The 14,414-nt window shown below is 46.0% G+C and overlaps 28 non-coding genes and 3 pseudogenes across 28 annotated transcripts; all 31 read left to right on the top strand.

Moving 5' to 3' along the window:
* The first annotated feature begins 38 nt into the window (after positions 1 to 38).
* LOC148793394 (5S ribosomal RNA) lies at positions 39 to 157 on the top strand. The gene has a single exon (XR_016072265.1). It is a non-coding gene; the product is annotated as a 5S ribosomal RNA (ribosomal RNA).
* A 355-nt stretch (positions 158 to 512) lies between these two features.
* On the top strand, positions 513 to 631 carry LOC148793393 (5S ribosomal RNA). The gene has a single exon (XR_016075263.1). It is a non-coding gene; the product is annotated as a 5S ribosomal RNA (ribosomal RNA).
* A 353-nt stretch (positions 632 to 984) lies between these two features.
* On the top strand, positions 985 to 1,103 carry LOC148793392 (5S ribosomal RNA). Its single transcript, XR_016071618.1, has one exon. It is a non-coding gene; the product is annotated as a 5S ribosomal RNA (ribosomal RNA).
* A 354-nt stretch (positions 1,104 to 1,457) lies between these two features.
* On the top strand, positions 1,458 to 1,576 carry LOC148793391 (5S ribosomal RNA). Its single transcript, XR_016071617.1, has one exon. It is a non-coding gene; the product is annotated as a 5S ribosomal RNA (ribosomal RNA).
* A 354-nt stretch (positions 1,577 to 1,930) lies between these two features.
* LOC148793390 (5S ribosomal RNA) lies at positions 1,931 to 2,049 on the top strand. The gene has a single exon (XR_016075444.1). It is a non-coding gene; the product is annotated as a 5S ribosomal RNA (ribosomal RNA).
* A 355-nt stretch (positions 2,050 to 2,404) lies between these two features.
* On the top strand, positions 2,405 to 2,523 carry LOC148793389 (5S ribosomal RNA). The gene has a single exon (XR_016069071.1). It is a non-coding gene; the product is annotated as a 5S ribosomal RNA (ribosomal RNA).
* Positions 2,524 to 2,877: 354 nt separating this feature from the next.
* On the top strand, positions 2,878 to 2,996 carry LOC148793388 (5S ribosomal RNA; annotated as a pseudogene).
* A 356-nt stretch (positions 2,997 to 3,352) lies between these two features.
* On the top strand, positions 3,353 to 3,471 carry LOC148793387 (5S ribosomal RNA). Its single transcript, XR_016070346.1, has one exon. It is a non-coding gene; the product is annotated as a 5S ribosomal RNA (ribosomal RNA).
* A 354-nt stretch (positions 3,472 to 3,825) lies between these two features.
* LOC148793386 (5S ribosomal RNA) lies at positions 3,826 to 3,944 on the top strand. The gene has a single exon (XR_016075738.1). It is a non-coding gene; the product is annotated as a 5S ribosomal RNA (ribosomal RNA).
* Positions 3,945 to 4,298: 354 nt separating this feature from the next.
* Positions 4,299 to 4,417, top strand: LOC148793385 (5S ribosomal RNA). Its single transcript, XR_016072387.1, has one exon. It is a non-coding gene; the product is annotated as a 5S ribosomal RNA (ribosomal RNA).
* A 355-nt stretch (positions 4,418 to 4,772) lies between these two features.
* On the top strand, positions 4,773 to 4,891 carry LOC148793384 (5S ribosomal RNA). The gene has a single exon (XR_016075572.1). It is a non-coding gene; the product is annotated as a 5S ribosomal RNA (ribosomal RNA).
* Positions 4,892 to 5,245: 354 nt separating this feature from the next.
* On the top strand, positions 5,246 to 5,364 carry LOC148793383 (5S ribosomal RNA). Its single transcript, XR_016071205.1, has one exon. It is a non-coding gene; the product is annotated as a 5S ribosomal RNA (ribosomal RNA).
* A 354-nt stretch (positions 5,365 to 5,718) lies between these two features.
* LOC148793382 (5S ribosomal RNA) lies at positions 5,719 to 5,837 on the top strand. The gene has a single exon (XR_016072263.1). It is a non-coding gene; the product is annotated as a 5S ribosomal RNA (ribosomal RNA).
* A 355-nt stretch (positions 5,838 to 6,192) lies between these two features.
* On the top strand, positions 6,193 to 6,311 carry LOC148793381 (5S ribosomal RNA). Its single transcript, XR_016075262.1, has one exon. It is a non-coding gene; the product is annotated as a 5S ribosomal RNA (ribosomal RNA).
* Positions 6,312 to 6,664: 353 nt separating this feature from the next.
* Positions 6,665 to 6,783, top strand: LOC148793380 (5S ribosomal RNA). The gene has a single exon (XR_016071616.1). It is a non-coding gene; the product is annotated as a 5S ribosomal RNA (ribosomal RNA).
* A 354-nt stretch (positions 6,784 to 7,137) lies between these two features.
* Positions 7,138 to 7,256, top strand: LOC148793379 (5S ribosomal RNA). Its single transcript, XR_016071615.1, has one exon. It is a non-coding gene; the product is annotated as a 5S ribosomal RNA (ribosomal RNA).
* A 354-nt stretch (positions 7,257 to 7,610) lies between these two features.
* On the top strand, positions 7,611 to 7,729 carry LOC148793378 (5S ribosomal RNA). The gene has a single exon (XR_016073633.1). It is a non-coding gene; the product is annotated as a 5S ribosomal RNA (ribosomal RNA).
* Positions 7,730 to 8,084: 355 nt separating this feature from the next.
* On the top strand, positions 8,085 to 8,203 carry LOC148793377 (5S ribosomal RNA). Its single transcript, XR_016069060.1, has one exon. It is a non-coding gene; the product is annotated as a 5S ribosomal RNA (ribosomal RNA).
* A 354-nt stretch (positions 8,204 to 8,557) lies between these two features.
* LOC148793376 (5S ribosomal RNA) lies at positions 8,558 to 8,676 on the top strand (annotated as a pseudogene).
* Positions 8,677 to 9,031: 355 nt separating this feature from the next.
* LOC148793375 (5S ribosomal RNA) lies at positions 9,032 to 9,150 on the top strand. The gene has a single exon (XR_016070345.1). It is a non-coding gene; the product is annotated as a 5S ribosomal RNA (ribosomal RNA).
* A 354-nt stretch (positions 9,151 to 9,504) lies between these two features.
* On the top strand, positions 9,505 to 9,623 carry LOC148793374 (5S ribosomal RNA). Its single transcript, XR_016075737.1, has one exon. It is a non-coding gene; the product is annotated as a 5S ribosomal RNA (ribosomal RNA).
* Positions 9,624 to 9,977: 354 nt separating this feature from the next.
* LOC148793373 (5S ribosomal RNA) lies at positions 9,978 to 10,096 on the top strand. Its single transcript, XR_016070721.1, has one exon. It is a non-coding gene; the product is annotated as a 5S ribosomal RNA (ribosomal RNA).
* Positions 10,097 to 10,450: 354 nt separating this feature from the next.
* LOC148793372 (5S ribosomal RNA) lies at positions 10,451 to 10,569 on the top strand. The gene has a single exon (XR_016075571.1). It is a non-coding gene; the product is annotated as a 5S ribosomal RNA (ribosomal RNA).
* Positions 10,570 to 10,923: 354 nt separating this feature from the next.
* Positions 10,924 to 11,042, top strand: LOC148793371 (5S ribosomal RNA). The gene has a single exon (XR_016071194.1). It is a non-coding gene; the product is annotated as a 5S ribosomal RNA (ribosomal RNA).
* A 354-nt stretch (positions 11,043 to 11,396) lies between these two features.
* Positions 11,397 to 11,515, top strand: LOC148793370 (5S ribosomal RNA). The gene has a single exon (XR_016072262.1). It is a non-coding gene; the product is annotated as a 5S ribosomal RNA (ribosomal RNA).
* Positions 11,516 to 11,870: 355 nt separating this feature from the next.
* On the top strand, positions 11,871 to 11,989 carry LOC148793369 (5S ribosomal RNA). Its single transcript, XR_016075260.1, has one exon. It is a non-coding gene; the product is annotated as a 5S ribosomal RNA (ribosomal RNA).
* A 353-nt stretch (positions 11,990 to 12,342) lies between these two features.
* Positions 12,343 to 12,461, top strand: LOC148793368 (5S ribosomal RNA). The gene has a single exon (XR_016071614.1). It is a non-coding gene; the product is annotated as a 5S ribosomal RNA (ribosomal RNA).
* Positions 12,462 to 12,815: 354 nt separating this feature from the next.
* On the top strand, positions 12,816 to 12,934 carry LOC148793367 (5S ribosomal RNA). The gene has a single exon (XR_016071613.1). It is a non-coding gene; the product is annotated as a 5S ribosomal RNA (ribosomal RNA).
* A 354-nt stretch (positions 12,935 to 13,288) lies between these two features.
* LOC148793366 (5S ribosomal RNA) lies at positions 13,289 to 13,407 on the top strand. Its single transcript, XR_016073632.1, has one exon. It is a non-coding gene; the product is annotated as a 5S ribosomal RNA (ribosomal RNA).
* Positions 13,408 to 13,762: 355 nt separating this feature from the next.
* Positions 13,763 to 13,881, top strand: LOC148793365 (5S ribosomal RNA). The gene has a single exon (XR_016069049.1). It is a non-coding gene; the product is annotated as a 5S ribosomal RNA (ribosomal RNA).
* Positions 13,882 to 14,235: 354 nt separating this feature from the next.
* Positions 14,236 to 14,354, top strand: LOC148793364 (5S ribosomal RNA; annotated as a pseudogene).
* The last annotated feature ends 60 nt before the right edge of the window (positions 14,355 to 14,414 follow it).

The raw sequence follows: 14,414 nt of genomic DNA, 5'->3' as shown, positions 1-14,414 counted from the left end.
AGTTAGTGCATAAAGATCTAAGCGAGCATGAATTAAACGGGTGCGATCATACCAGCACTAATGCACCGGATCCCATCAGAACTCCGAAGTTAAGCGTGCTTGGGCGAGAGTAGTACTAGGATGGGTGACCTCCTGGGTAGTCCTCGTGTTGCACCCCAATTTTATTAATATTTTATTTCGATATCGTATTTGCAAATTCCATTTGTCGTTTCGGCGAGACAAACGCAAACAACGCGCCGGATACTCGGACCATTTGCGGCACGATTGTCATTACTGAATGGGAACCGTGCAAAAACCGGGCTTTTGGCATTCGTCGTGCATTGTGGGCCCCGCGATAGTATTGCATCTATCCGGGGGTGCGGCAGTTCTGAAAAACAAACACTCTGCTCACGTAGGAGCTTGTGCACGGTTACCAAGGGAGGAAGGCTGCATACACAGTTTTTTCAAGTCTAAAACAATTAATGGAGGGGAGCAAGATAGTGCATAAAGATCTAAGCGAGCATGAATTAAACGGGTGCGATCATACCAGCACTAATGCACCGGATCCCATCAGAACTCTGAAGTTAAGTGTGCTTGGGCGAAAGTAGTACTAGGATGGGTGACCTCCTGGGAAGTCCTCGTGTTGCACCCCAATTTTATTAATATTTTATTTTGATTTGTATTTGCAAATTCCATTTGTTATTTCTGGGAGACAACTGGAAACAATGCGTCGGATACTCGGACCATTTGCGGCACGATCGTCATTACTGAGTGGCAATGATACAGGTACCGGCTTTCGGCATTCGTCGTGCATTGTGGGCCCCGCGATAGTATTGCATTTATCCGGTGGTGCGGTAGATCTGAAAAGCAAACAATCCGCTCACGTAGGAGCTTGTGCACGGTTACCAAGGGAGGAAGGCTGCATACACAGTTTTTTCAAGTCTAAAACAATTAATGGAGGGGAGCAAGATAGTGCATAAAGATCTAAGCGAGCATGAATTAAACGGGTGCGATCATACCAGCACTAATGCACCGGATCCCATCAGAACTCCGAAGTTAAGTGTGCTTGGGCGAGAGTAGTACTAGAATGGGTGACCTCCTGGGAAGTCCTCGTGTTGCACCCCAATTTTATTAATATTTTATTTTGATTTGTATTTGTAAATTCCATTTGTTGTTTCGGCGATACAACTGGAAACAACGCGTCGGATACTCGGACCATTTGCGGCACGATCGTCATTACTGAATGGGAACGATGCAGGAACCGGGCTTTCGGCATTCGTCGTGCATTGTGGGCCCCGCGATAGTATTGCATTTATTCGGTGGTGCGGCAGATCTGAAAAGCAAACAATCCGCTCACGTTGGAGCTTGTGCACGGTTACCAAGGGAGGAAGGTTGCATACACAGTTTTTTTAAATCTAAAACAATTAATGGAGGGGAGCAAAATAGTGCATAAAGATCTAAGCGAGCATGAATTAAACGGGTGCGATCATACCAGCACTAATGCACCGGATCCCATCAGAACTCCGAAGTTAAGTGTGCTTGGGCGAGAGTAGTACTAGAATGGGTGACCTCCTGGGAAGTCCTCGTGTTGCACCCCAATTTTATTAATATTTTATTTTGATTTGTATTTGCAAATTCCATTTGTTCTTTCGGCGATACAACTGGAAACAACGCGTCGGATACTCGGACCATTTGCGGCACGATCGTCATTACTGAATGGCAACGATGCAAGAACCGGACTTTCGGCATTCGTCATGCATTGTGGGCCCCGCGATAGTATTGCATCTATCCGGAGGTGCGGCAGATATGAAAAGCAAACACTCCGCTCACGTAGGAGCTTGTGCACGGTTACCAAGGGAGGAAGGCTGCATACACATTTTTTTCAAATCTAAAACAATTAATGCAGGGGAGCAAGATAGTGCATAAAGATCTAAGCGAGCATGAATTAAACGGGTGCGATCATACCAGCACTAATGCACCGGATCCCATCAGAACTCCGAAGTTAAGTGTGCTTGGGCGAGAGTAGTACTAGTATGGGTGACCTCCTGGGAAGTCCTCTTGTTGCACCCCAATTTTATTAATATTTTATTTTGATAACGTATTTGCAAATTCCATTTGTTCTTTCGGCGAGACAAACGCAAACAACACGCCGGATACTCGGACCATTTGCGGCACGATCGTCATTACTGAATGGGAACCGTGCAAGAACCGGGCTTTCGGCATTCGTCGTGCATTGTGGGCCCCGCGATAGTATTGCATCTATCCGGGGGTGCGGCAGATCTGAAAAGCAAACACCCTGCTCACGTAGGAGCTTGTGCACGGTTACCAAGGGAGGAAGGCTGCATACACAATTTTTTCAAGTCTAAAACAATTAATGGAGGGGAGCAAGATAGTGCATAAAGATATAAGCGAGCATGAATTAAATGGGTGCGATCATACCAGCACTAATGCACCGGATCCCATCAGAACTCCGAAGTTAAGCGTGCTTGGGCGAGAGTAGTACTGGGATGGGTGACCTCTTGGGAAGTCCTCGTGTTGCACCCCAATTTTATTAATCTTTTATTTTGATTTGTATTTGCAAATTCCATTTGTTGTTTCTGGGAGACAACTGGAAACAATGCGTCGGATACTCGGACCATTTGCGGCACGTTCGTCATTTCTGAATGGCAACGATGCAGGAACCGGGCTGTCGGCATTCGTCGTGCATTGTGGGCCCCGCGATAGTATTGCATTTTTCCGGTGGTGCGGCAAATCTGAAAAGCAAACAATCCGCTCACGTAGGAGCTTGTGCACGGTTACCAAGGGAGGAAGGCTGCATACACATTTTTTTCAAATCTAAAACATATAATGGAGGGGAGCAAGATAGTTCATAAAGATATAAGCGAGCATGAATTAAACGGGTGCGATCATACCAGCACTAATGCACCGCATCCCATCAGAACTCCGAAGTTAAGTGTGCTTGGGCGAGAGTAGTACTAGGATGGGTGACATCCTGGGAAGTCCTCGTGTTGCACCCCAATTTTATTAATATTTTATTTCGATATCGTATTTGCAAATTCCATTTGTCGTTTCGGCGAGACAAACGCAAACAACGCGCCGGATACTCGGACCATTTGCGGCACAATCGTCATTACTGAATGGGAACCGTGCAAAAACCGGGCTTTTGGCATTCATCGTGCATTGTGGGCCCCGCGATAGTATTGCATCTATCCAGGGGTGCGGCAGATCTGAAAAACAAAACACTCTGCTCACGTAGGAGCTTGTGAACGGTTACCATGGGAGGAAAGCTGCATACACAGTTTTTTCATGTCTAAAACAATTAATGGAGGGGAGCAAGACAGTGCATAAAGATCTAAGCAAGCATGAATTAAACGGATGCGATCATAGCAGCACTAATGCACTGGATCCCATCAGAACTCCGAAGTTAAGAGTGCTTGGGCGAGAGTAGTACTAGGATGGGTGATCTCCTGGGAAGTCCTCGTGTTGCACCCCGATTTTATTAATATTTTATTTTGATTTGTATTTACAAATTCCATTTGTTGTTTCTGGGAGACAACTGGAAACAATGCGTCGGATACTCGGACCATTTGCGGCACGATCGTCATTACTGAATGGCAACAATGCAGGAACCGGGCTGTCGGCATTCGTCGTGCATTGTGGGCCCCGCGATAGTATTGAATTTATCCGGTGGTGCGGCAGATCTGAAAAGCAAACAATCCGCTCACGTAGGAGCTTGTGCACGGTTACCAAGGGAGGAAGGTTGCATACACAGTTTTTTTAAATCTAAAACAATTAATGGAGGGGAGCAAGATAGTGCATAATGATCTAAACGAGCATGAATTATACGGGTGCGATCATACCAGCACTAATGCACCGGATCCCATCAGAACTCCGAAGTTAAGTGTGCTTGGGCGAGAGTAGTACTAGAATCGGTGACCTCCTGGGAAGTCCTCGTGTTGCACCCCAATTTTATTAATATTTTATTTTGATTTGTATTTGCAAATTCCATTTGTTCTTTCGGCGATACAACTGGAAACAACGCGTCGGATACTCGGACCATTTGCGGCACGATCGTCATTACTGAATGGCAATGATGCAAGAACCGGACTTTCGGCATTCGTCATGCATTGTGGGCCCCGCGATAGTATTGCATCTATCCGGAGGTGCGGCAGATCTGAAAAGCAAACACTCTGCTCACGTAGGAGCTTGTGCACGGTTTCCAAGGGAGGAAAGCTGCATACACAGTTTTTTCTTGTCTAAAACAATTAATCGAGGGGAGCAAGATAGTGCATAAAGATCTAAGCGAGCATGTATTAAACGGATGCGATCATACCAGCACTAATGCACCGGATCCCATCTGAACTCCGAAGTTAAGTGTGCTTGGGCGAGAGTAGTACTAGGATGGGTGACCTCCTGGGAAGTCCTCGTGTTGCACCCCAATTTTATTAATATTTTATTTCGATATCGTATTTGCAAATTCCATTTGTCGTTTCGGCGAGACAAACGCAAACAACGCGTCGGATACTCGGACCATTTGCGGCACGATTGTCATTACTGAATGGGAACCGTGCAAAAACCGGGCTTTTGGCATTCGTCGTGCATTGTGGGCCCCGCGATAGTATTGCATCTACCCGGGGGTGCGGCAGTTCTGAAAAGCAAACACTCTGCTCACGTAGGAGCTTGTGCACGGTTACCAAGGGAGGAAGGCTGCATACACAGTTTTTTCAAGTCTAAAACAATTAATGGAGGGGAGCAAGATAGTGCATAAAGATCTAAGCGAGCATGAATTAAATGGGTGCGATCATACCAGCACTAATGCACCGGATCCCATCAGAACTCTGAAGTTAAGCGTGTTTGGGCGAAAGTAGTACTAGGATGGGTGACCTCCTGGGAAGTCCTCGTGTTGCACCCCAATTTTATTAATATTTTATTTTGATTTGTATTTGCAAATTCCATTTGTTGTTTCGGCGATACAACTGGAAACAACGCGTCGGATATTCGGACCATTTGCGGCACGATCGTCATTACTATATGGCAACAATGCAGGAACCGGGCTTTCGGTATTCGTCGTGCATTGTGGGCCCCGTGATAGTATTGCATTTATCCGATGGTGCGGCAGATCTGAAAAGCAAACAATCCGCTCACGTAAGAAGTTTTGCACGGTTACCAAGGGAGGAAGGCTGCATACACAGTTTTTTCAAATCTAAAACAATTAATGGAGGGGAGCAAGTTAGTGCATAAAGATCTAAGCGAGCATGAATTAAACGGGTGCGATCATACCAGCACTAATGCACCGGATCCCATCAGAACTCCGAAGTTAAGCGTGCTTGGGCGAGAGTAGTACTAGGATGGGTGACCTCCTGGGAAGTCCTCGTGTTGCACCCCAATTTTATTAATATTTTATTTTGATTTGTATTTGCAAATTCCATTTGTTGTTTCTGGGAGACAACTGGAAACAATGCGTCGGATACTCGGACCATTTGCGGCACGATCGTCATTACTATTTGGCAACGATGCAGGAACCGGGATTTCGGCATTCGTCGTGCATTGTGGGCCCCGCGATAGTATTGCATTTATCCGGTGGTGCGGCAGATCTGAAAAACAAACAATCCGCTCACGTAAGAGCTTGTGCACGGTTACCAAGGGAGGAAGGCTGCATACACAGTTTTTTCAAATCTAAAACAATTAATGGAGGGGAGCAAGTTAGTGCATAAAGATCTAAGCGAGCATGAATTAAACGGGTGCGATCATACCAGCACTAATGCACCGGATCCCATCAGAACTCCGAAGTTAAGCGTGCTTGGGCGAGAGTAGTACTAGGATGGGTGACCTCCTGGGTAGTCCTCGTGTTGCACCCCAATTTTATTAATATTTTATTTCGATATCGTATTTGCAAATTCCATTTGTCGTTTCGGCGAGACAAACGCAAACAACGCGCCGGATACTCGGACCATTTGCGGCACGATTGTCATTACTGAATGGGAACCGTGCAAAAACCGGGCTTTTGGCATTCGTCGTGCATTGTGGGCCCCGCGATAGTATTGCATCTATCCGGGGGTGCGGTAGTTCTGAAAAACAAACACTCTGCTCACGTAGGAGCTTGTGCACGGTTACCAAGGGAGGAAGGCTGCATACACAGTTTTTTCAAGTCTAAAACAATTAATGGAGGGGAGCAAGATAGTGCATAAAGATCTAAGCGAGCATGAATTAAACGGGTGCGATCATACCAGCACTAATGCACCGGATCCCATCAGAACTCTGAAGTTAAGTGTGCTTGGGCGAAAGTAGTACTAGGATGGGTGACCTCCTGGGAAGTCCTCGTGTTGCACCCCAATTTTATTAATATTTTATTTTGATTTGTATTTGCAAATTCCATTTGTTATTTCTGGGAGACAACTGGAAACAATGCGTCGGATACTCGGACCATTTGCGGCACGATCGTCATTACTGAGTGGCAATGATACAGGTACCGGCTTTCGGCATTCGTCGTGCATTGTGGGCCCCGCGATAGTATTGCATTTATCCGGTGGTGCGGTAGATCTGAAAAGCAAACAATCCGCTCACGTAGGAGCTTGTGCACGGTTACCAAGGGAGGAAGGCTGCATACACAGTTTTTTTAAATCTAAAACAATTAATGGAGGGGAGCAAGATAGTGCATAAAGATCTAAGCGAGCATGAATTAAACGGGTGCGATCATACCAGCACTAATGCACCGGATCCCATCAGAACTCCGAAGTTAAGTGTGCTTGGGCGAGAGTAGTACTAGAATGGGTGACCTCCTGGGAAGTCCTCGTGTTGCACCCCAATTTTATTAATATTTTATTTTGATTTGTATTTGTAAATTCCATTTGTTGTTTCGGCGATACAACTGGAAACAACGCGTCGGATACTCGGACCATTTGCGGCACGATCGTCATTACTGAATGGGAACGATGCAGGAACCGGGCTTTCGGCATTCGTCGTGCATTGTGGGCCCCGCGATAGTATTGCATTTATTCGGTGGTGCGGCAGATCTGAAAAGCAAACAATCCGCTCACGTTGGAGCTTGTGCACGGTTACCAAGGGAGGAAGGTTGCATACACAGTTTTTTTAAATCTTAAACAATTAATGGAGGGGAGCAAAATAGTGCATAAAGATCTAAGCGAGCATGAATTAAACGGGTGCGATCATACCAGCACTAATGCACCGGATCCCATCAGAACTCCGAAGTTAAGTGTGCTTGGGCGAGAGTAGTACTAGAATGGGTGACCTCCTGGGAAGTCCTCGTGTTGCACCCCAATTTTATTAATATTTTATTTTGATTTGTATTTGCAAATTCCATTTGTTCTTTCGGCGATACAACTGGAAACAACGCGTCGGATACTCGGACCATTTGCGGCACGATCGTCATTACTGAATGGCAACGATGCAAGAACCGGACTTTCGGCATTCGTCATGCATTGTGGGCCCCGCGATAGTATTGCATCTATCCGGAGGTGCGGCAGATATGAAAAGCAAACACTCCGCTCACGTAGGAGCTTGTGCACGGTTACCAAGGGAGGAAGGCTGCATACACATTTTTTTAAAATCTAAAACAATTAATGCAGGGGAGCAAGATAGTGCATAAAGATCTAAGCGAGCATGAATTAAACGGGTGCGATCATACCAGCACTAATGCACCGGATCCCATCAGAACTCCGAAGTTAAGTGTGCTTGGGCGAGAGTAGTACTAGGATGGGTGACCTCCTGGGAAGTCCTCTTGTTGCACCCCAATTTTATTAATATTTTATTTTGATAACGTATTTGCAAATTCCATTTGTTCTTTCGGCGAGACAAACGCAAACAACACGCCGGATACTCGGACCATTTGCGGCACGATCGTCATTACTGAATGGGAACCGTGCAAGAACCGGGCTTTCGGCATTCGTCGTGCATTGTGGGCCCCGCGATAGTATTGCATCTATCCGGGGGTGCGGCAGATCTGAAAAGCAAACACCCTGCTCACGTAGGAGCTTGTGCACGGTTACCAAGGGAGGAAGGCTGCATACACAATTTTTTCAAGTCTAAAACAATTAATGGAGGGGAGCAAGATAGTGCATAAAGATATAAGCGAGCATGAATTAAATGGGTGCGATCATACCAGCACTAATGCACCGGATCCCATCAGAACTCCGAAGTTAAGCGTGCTTGGGCGAGAGTAGTACTGGGATGGGTGACCTCTTGGGAAGTCCTCGTGTTGCACCCCAATTTTATTAATCTTTTATTTTGATTTGTATTTGCAAATTCCATTTGTTGTTTCTGGGAGACAACTGGAAACAATGCGTCGGATACTCGGACCATTTGCGGCACGTTCGTCATTTCTGAATGGCAACGATGCAGGAACCGGGCTGTCGGCATTCGTCGTGCATTGTGGGCCCCGCGATAGTATTGCATTTTTCCGGTGGTGCGGCAAATCTGAAAAGCAAACAATCCGCTCACGTAGGAGCTTGTGCACGGTTACCAAGGGAGGAAGGCTGCATACACATTTTTTTCAAATCTAAAACATATAATGGAGGGGAGCAAGATAGTTCATAAAGATATAAGCGAGCATGAGTTAAACGGGTGCGATCATACCAGCACTAATGCACCGCATCCCATCAGAACTCCGAAGTTAAGTGTGCTTGGGCGAGAGTAGTACTAGGATGGGTGACAACCTGGGAAGTCCTTGTGTTGCACCCCAATTTTATTAATATTTTATTTCGATATCGTATTTGCAAATTCCATTTGTCGTTTCGGCGAGACAAACGCAAACAACGCGCCGGATACTCGGACCATTTGCGGCACAATCGTCATTACTGAATGGGAACCGTGCAAAAACCGGGCTTTTGGCATTCGTCGTGCATTGTGGGCCCCGCGATAGTATTGCATCTATCCAGGGGTGCGGCAGATCTGAAAAGCAAACACTCTGCTCACGTAGGAGCTTGTGAACGGTTACCATGGGAGGAAAGCTGCATACACAGTTTTTTCATGTCTAAAACAATTAATGGAGGGGAGCAAGACAGTGCATAAAGATCTAAGCGAGCATGAATTAAACGGATGCGATCATAGCAGCACTAATGCACTGGATCCCATCAGAACTCCGAAGTTAAGAGTGCTTGGGCGAGAGTAGTACTAGGATGGGTGATCTCCTGGGAAGTCCTCGTGTTGCACCCCGATTTTATTAATATTTTATTTTGATTTGTATTTACAAATTCCATTTGTTGTTTCTGGGAGACAACTGGAAACAATGCGTCGGATACTCGGACCATTTGCGGCACGATCGTCATTACTGAATGGCAACAATGCAGGAACCGGGCTGTCGGCATTCGTCGTGCATTGTGGGCCCCGCGATAGTATTGAATTTATCCGGTGGTGCGGCAGATCTGAAAAGCAAACAATCCGCTCACGTAGGAGCTTGTGCACGGTTACCAAGGGAGGAAGGTTGCATACACAGTTTTTTTAAATCTAAAACAATTAATGGAGGGGAGCAAGATAGTGCATAATGATCTAAACGAGCATGAATTAAATGGGTGCGATCATACCAGCACTAATGCACCGGATCCCATCAGAACTCCGAAGTTAAGTGTGCTTGGGCGAGAGTAGTACTAGAATCGGTGACCTCCTGGGAAGTCCTCGTGTTGCACCCCAATTTTATTAATATTTTATTTTGATTTGTATTTGCAAATTCCATTTGTTCTTTCGGCGATACAACTGGAAACAACGCGTCGGATACTCGGACCATTTGCGGCACGATCGTCATTACTGAATGACAATGATGCAAGAACCGGACTTTCGGCATTCGTCATGCATTGTGGGCCCCGCGATAGTATTGCATCTATCCGGAGGTGCGGCAGATCTGAAAAGCAAACACTCTGCTCACGTAGGAGCTTGTGCACGGTTACCAAGGGAGGAAAGCTGCATACACAGTTTTTTCTTGTCTAAAACAATTAATCGAGGGGAGCAAGATAGTGCATAAAGATCTAAGCGAGCATGTATTAAACGGGTGCGATCATACCAGCACTAATGCACCGGATCCCATCTGAACTCCGAAGTTAAGTGTGCTTGGGCGAGAGTAGTACTAGGATGGGTGACCTCCTGGGAAGTCCTCGTGTTGCACCCCAATTTTATTAATATTTTATTTCGATATCGTATTTGCAAATTCCATTTGTCGTTTCGGCGAGACAAACGCAAACAACGCGTCGGATACTCGGACCATTTGCGGCACGATTGTCATTACTGAATGGGAACCGTGCAAAACCGGGCTTTTGGCATTCGTCGTGCATTGTGGGCCCCGCGATAGTATTGCATCTACCCGGGGGTGCGGCAGTTCTGAAAAGCAAACACTCTGCTCACGTAGGAGCTTGTGCACGGTTACCAAGGGAGGAAGGCTGCATACACAGTTTTTTCAAGTCTAAAACAATTAATGGAGGGGAGCAAGATAGTGCATAAAGATCTAAGCGAGCATGAATTAAATGGGTGCGATCATACCAGCACTAATGCACCGGATCCCATCAGAACTCTGAAGTTAAGCGTGTTTGGGCGAAAGTAGTACTAGGATGGGTGACCTCCTGGGAAGTCCTCGTGTTGCACCCCAATTTTATTAATATTTTATTTTGATTTGTATTTGCAAATTCCATTTGTTGTTTCGGCGATACAACTGGAAACAACGCGTCGGATATTCGGACCATTTGCGGCACGATCGTCATTACTATATGGCAACAATGCAGGAACCGGGCTTTCGGTATTCGTCGTGCATTGTGGGCCCCGTGATAGTATTGCATTTATCCGATGGTGCGGCAGATCTGAAAAGCAAACAATCCGCTCACGTAAGAAGTTTTGCACGGTTACCAAGGGAGGAAGGCTGCATACACAGTTTTTTCAAATCTAAAACAATTAATGGAGGGGAGCAAGTTAGTGCATAAAGATCTAAGCGAGCATGAATTAAACGGGTGCGATCATACCAGCACTAATGCACCGGATCCCATCAGAACTCCGAAGTTAAGCGTGCTTGGGCGAGAGTAGTACTAGGATGGGTGACCTCCTGGGAAGTCCTCGTGTTGCACCCCAATTTTATTAATATTTTATTTTGATTTGTATTTGCAAATTCCATTTGTTGTTTCTGGGAGACAACTGGAAACAATGCGTCGGATACTCGGACCATTTGCGGCACGATCGTCATTACTATTTGGCAACGATGCAGGAACCGGGATTTCGGCATTCGTCGTGCATTGTGGGCCCCGCGATAGTATTGCATTTATCCGGTGGTGCGGCAGATCTGAAAAACAAACAATCCGCTCACGTAAGAGCTTGTGCACGGTTACCAAGGGAGGAAGGCTGCATACACAGTTTTTTCAAATCTAAAACAATTAATGGAGGGGAGCAAGTTAGTGCATAAAGATCTAAGCGAGCATGAATTAAACGGGTGCGATCATACCAGCACTAATGCACCGGATCCCATCAGAACTCCGAAGTTAAGCGTGCTTGGGCGAGAGTAGTACTAGGATGGGTGACCTCCTGGGTAGTCCTCGTGTTGCACCCCAATTTTATTAATATTTTATTTCGATATCGTATTTGCAAATTCCATTTGTCGTTTCGGCGAGACAAACGCAAACAACGCGCCGGATACTCGGACCATTTGCGGCACGATTGTCATTACTGAATGGGAACCGTGCAAAAACCGGGCTTTTGGCATTCGTCGTGCATTGTGGGCCCCGCGATAGTATTGCATCTATCCGGGGGTGCGGTAGTTCTGAAAAACAAACACTCTGCTCACGTAGGAGCTTGTGCACGGTTACCAAGGGAGGAAGGCTGCATACACAGTTTTTTCAAGTCTAAAACAATTAATGGAGGGGAGCAAGATAGTGCATAAAGATCTAAGCGAGCATGAATTAAACGGGTGCGATCATACCAGCACTAATGCACCGGATCCCATCAGAACTCTGAAGTTAAGTGTGCTTGGGCGAAAGTAGTACTAGGATGGGTGACCTCCTGGGAAGTCCTCGTGTTGCACCCCAATTTTATTAATATTTTATTTTGATTTGTATTTGCAAATTCCATTTGTTATTTCTGGGAGACAACTGGAAACAATGCGTCGGATACTCGGACCATTTGCGGCACGATCGTCATTACTGAGTGGCAATGATACAGGTACCGGCTTTCGGCATTCGTCGTGCATTGTGGGCCCCGCGATAGTATTGCATTTATCCGGTGGTGCGGTAGATCTGAAAAGCAAACAATCCGCTCACGTAGGAGCTTGTGCACGGTTACCAAGGGAGGAAGGCTGCATACACAGTTTTTTTAAATCTAAAACAATTAATGGAGGGGAGCAAGATAGTGCATAAAGATCTAAGCGAGCATGAATTAAACGGGTGCGATCATACCAGCACTAATGCACCGGATCCCATCAGAACTCCGAAGTTAAGTGTGCTTGGGCGAGAGTAGTACTAGAATGGGTGACCTCCTGGGAAGTCCTCGTGTTGCACCCCAATTTTATTAATATTTTATTTTGATTTGTATTTGTAAATTCCATTTGTTGTTTCGGCGATACAACTGGAAACAACGCGTCGGATACTCGGACCATTTGCGGCACGATCGTCATTACTGAATGGGAACGATGCAGGAACCGGGCTTTCGGCATTCGTCGTGCATTGTGGGCCCCGCGATAGTATTGCATTTATTCGGTGGTGCGGCAGATCTGAAAAGCAAACAATCCGCTCACGTTGGAGCTTGTGCACGGTTACCAAGGGAGGAAGGTTGCATACACAGTTTTTTTAAATCTTAAACAATTAATGGAGGGGAGCAAAATAGTGCATAAAGATCTAAGCGAGCATGAATTAAACGGGTGCGATCATACCAGCACTAATGCACCGGATCCCATCAGAACTCCGAAGTTAAGTGTGCTTGGGCGAGAGTAGTACTAGAATGGGTGACCTCCTGGGAAGTCCTCGTGTTGCACCCCAATTTTATTAATATTTTATTTTGATTTGTATTTGCAAATTCCATTTGTTCTTTCGGCGATACAACTGGAAACAACGCGTCGGATACTCGGACCATTTGCGGCACGATCGTCATTACTGAATGGCAACGATGCAAGAACCGGACTTTCGGCATTCGTCATGCATTGTGGGCCCCGCGATAGTATTGCATCTATCCGGAGGTGCGGCAGATATGAAAAGCAAACACTCCGCTCACGTAGGAGCTTGTGCACGGTTACCAAGGGAGGAAGGCTGCATACACATTTTTTTAAAATCTAAAACAATTAATGCAGGGGAGCAAGATAGTGCATAAAGATCTAAGCGAGCATGAATTAAACGGGTGCGATCATACCAGCACTAATGCACCGGATCCCATCAGAACTCCGAAGTTAAGTGTGCTTGGGCGAGAGTAGTACTAGGATGGGTGACCTCCTGGGAAGTCCTCTTGTTGCACCCCAATTTTATTAATATTTTATTTTGATAACGTATTTGCAAATTCCATTTGTTCTTTCGGCGAGACAAACGCAAACAACACGCCGGATACTCGGACCATTTGCGGCACGATCGTCATTACTGAATGGGAACCGTGCAAGAACCGGGCTTTCGGCATTCGTCGTGCATTGTGGGCCCCGCGATAGTATTGCATCTATCCGGGGGTGCGGCAGATCTGAAAAGCAAACACCCTGCTCACGTAGGAGCTTGTGCACGGTTACCAAGGGAGGAAGGCTGCATACACAATTTTTTCAAGTCTAAAACAATTAATGGAGGGGAGCAAGATAGTGCATAAAGATATAAGCGAGCATGAATTAAATGGGTGCGATCATACCAGCACTAATGCACCGGATCCCATCAGAACTCCGAAGTTAAGCGTGCTTGGGCGAGAGTAGTACTGGGATGGGTGACCTCTTGGGAAGTCCTCGTGTTGCACCCCAATTTTATTAATCTTTTATTTTGATTTGTATTTGCAAATTCCATTTGTTGTTTCTGGGAGACAACTGGAAACAATGCGTCGGATACTCGGACCATTTGCGGCACGTTCGTCATTTCTGAATGGCAACGATGCAGGAACCGGGCTGTCGGCATTCGTCGTGCATTGTGGGCCCCGCGATAGTATTGCATTTTTCCGGTGGTGCGGCAAATCTGAAAAGCAAACAATCCGCTCACGTAGGAGCTTGTGCACGGTTACCAAGGGAGGAAGGCTGCATACACATTTTTTTCAAATCTAAAACATATAATGGAGGGGAGCAAGATAGTTCATAAAGATATAAGCGAGCATGAGTTAAACGGGTGCGATCATACCAGCACTAATGCACCGCATCCCATCAGAACTCCGAAGTTAAGTGTGCTTGGGCGAGAGTAGTACTAGGATGGGTGACAACCTGGGAAGTCCTTGTGTTGCACCCCAATTTTATTAATATTTTATTTCGATATCGTATTTGCAAATTCCATTTGTCGTTTCGGCGA

Source organism: Nelumbo nucifera, chromosome 4, assembly GCF_055504915.1.
Source record: "Nelumbo nucifera cultivar China Antique chromosome 4, China Antique-T2T, whole genome shotgun sequence".
NCBI lineage: Eukaryota > Viridiplantae > Streptophyta > Magnoliopsida > Proteales > Nelumbonaceae > Nelumbo > Nelumbo nucifera.
Note: the sequence above shows the minus strand (reverse complement) of the source record. Positions and strands in the feature narration are given on the sequence as shown.